The following is a 2396-nucleotide window of genomic DNA, read 5'->3' as shown; positions in this document are numbered from 1 at the left end:
AGGGTTCAGACTGTGCCTGGGCCCTGTGGTCTCTTCCAGGTCAGTGTATGGCATTTCCTTCCCCTTGCCACAGGCACCTGGGAGCATGTCTGCACGTGGAGAAAGGCTTTCCCGTTGGAAGCCAGTTTTTGTCAAACGGGTCCCAGTGCTCTGCTCCTCTCTTTTCACTCCTGCTGCCAGAAGCCCAGGGAGGATGGGAGGGCTTAGAACATGCCTGGGCACTGTGGTTTCTTCCAGAGAAGTGGAGGGCATTGGCTTTACCTTGCCACAACCACTTGGGAGAGGGTCTACACCTCAGGAAAACTGTCTCCGTGGGAAGCCGGCTTTTTGCAAAGGGGTCTCAGGGCCGTGGGCCTCGGGTGTCCCTCCGGCTCCCCAAAGCACAGGGACGAGGTGAGGGGCTTAGACCATGCCTGGGCAATGTTGTTTCTTACACCTGGGTGTGTGGCATTTTGTTGAGCTGGCTACCCCCACTTGGAGTAGGTGTTCCACAGCAAGCACCTATTGTTCGTCAGAAGCCGTTTTTGCCCCAGGGCTCTCCGGGCTGTGTTCCTTGGGCTTGAACTCCTGCTAGCAAAACCGCCGGGTTGAGGGAAGGGTTCAGACTGTGCCTGGGCCCTGTGGTCTCTTCCAGGTCAGTGTATGGCATTTCCTTCCCCTTGCCACAGGCACCTGGGAGCATGTCTGCACGTGGAGAAAGACTTTCCCGTGGGAAGCCGGTTTTTGTCAAACGGGTCCCAGTGCTCTGCTCCTCTCTTTTCACTCCTGCTGCCAGAAGCCCAGGGAGGATGGGAGGGCTTAGAACATGGCTGGGCACTGTGGTTTCTTCCAGAGAAGTGGAGGGCATTTGCTTTACCTTGCCACAACCACTTGGGATAGGGTCTGCACCTCAGGAAAACTGTTTCCGTGGGAAGCCGGCTTTTTGCAAAGGGGTCTCAGGGCCGTGGGCCTCGGGTGTCTCTCCGGCTCCCCAAAGCACAGGGACGAGGTGAGGGGCTTAGACCATGCCTGGGCAATGTTGTTTCTTACACCTGGGTGTGTGGCATTTTGTTGAGCTGGCTACCCCCACTTGGGATAGGTGTTCCACAGCAAGCACCTATTGTTCGTCGGAAGCCGTTTTTGCCCCAGGGGTCTCCGGGCTGTGTTCGTTGGGCTTGAACTCCTGCTAGCAATACCGCCGGGTTGAGGGAAGGGTTCAGACTGTGCCTGGGCCCTGTGGTCTCTTCCAGGTCAGTGTATGGCATTTCCTTCCCCTTGCCACAGGCACCTGGGAGCATGTCTGCACGTGGAGAAAGGCTTTCCCGTTGGAAGCCAGTTTTTGTCAAACGGGTCCCAGTGCTCTGCTCCTCTCTTTTCACTCCTGCTGCCAGAAGCCCAGGGAGGATGGGAGGGCTTAGAACATGCCTGGGCACTGTGGTTTCTTCCAGAGAAGTGGAGGGCATTGGCTTTACCTTGCCACAACCACTTGGGAGAGGGTCTACACCTCAGGAAAACTGTCTCCGTGGGAAGCCGGCTTTTTGCAAAGGGGTCTCAGGGCCGTGGGCCTCGGGTGTCCCTCCGGCTCCCCAAAGCACAGGGACAAGGTGAGGGGCTTAGACCATGCCTGGGCAATGTTGTTTCTTACACCTGGGTGTGTGGCATTTTGTTGAGCTGGCTACCCCCACTTGGGGTAGGTGTTCCACAGCAAGCACCTATTGTTCGTCAGAAGCCGTTTTTGCCCCAGGGCTCTCCGGGCTGTGTTCCTTGGGCTTGAACTCCTGCTAGCAAAACCGCCGGGTTGAGGGAAGGGTTCAGACTGTGCCTGGGCCCTGTGGTCTCTTCCAGGTCAGTGTATGGCATTTCCTTCCCCTTGCCACAGGCACCTGGGAGCATGTCTGCACGTGGAGAAAGGCTTTCCCGTTGGAAGCCAGTTTTTGTCATACGGGTCCCAGTGCTCTGCTCCTCTCTTTTCACTCCTGCTGCCAGAAGCCCAGGGAGGATGGGAGGGCTTAGAACATGCCTGGGCACTGTGGTTTCTTCCAGAGAAGTGGAGGGCATTGGCTTTACCTTGCCACAACCACTTGGGAGAGGGTCTGCACCTCAGGAAAACTGTCTCCGTGGGAAGCCGGCTTTTTGCAAAGGGGTCTCAGGGCCGTGGGCCTCGGCTGTCCCTCCGGCTCCCCAAAGCACAGGGACGAGGTGAGGGGCTTAGACCATGCCTGGGCAATGTTGTTTCTTACACCTGGGTGTGTGGCATTTTGTTGAGCTGGCTACCCCCACTTGGGGTAGGTGTTCCACAGCAAGCACCTATTGTTCGTCGGAAGCCGTTTTTGCCCCAGGGGTCTCCGGGCTGTGTTCGTTGGGCTTGAACTCCTGCTAGCAAAACCGCCGGGTTGAGGGAAGGGTTCAGACTGTGC

The sequence above is a fragment of the Ursus americanus genome, unplaced genomic scaffold (genome assembly GCF_024610735.1).
Source record: "Ursus americanus isolate L20-20 unplaced genomic scaffold, mUrsAme1.1.p SCAF_88, whole genome shotgun sequence".
Classification (NCBI taxonomy): domain Eukaryota; kingdom Metazoa; phylum Chordata; class Mammalia; order Carnivora; family Ursidae; genus Ursus; species Ursus americanus.
Note: the sequence above shows the minus strand (reverse complement) of the source record.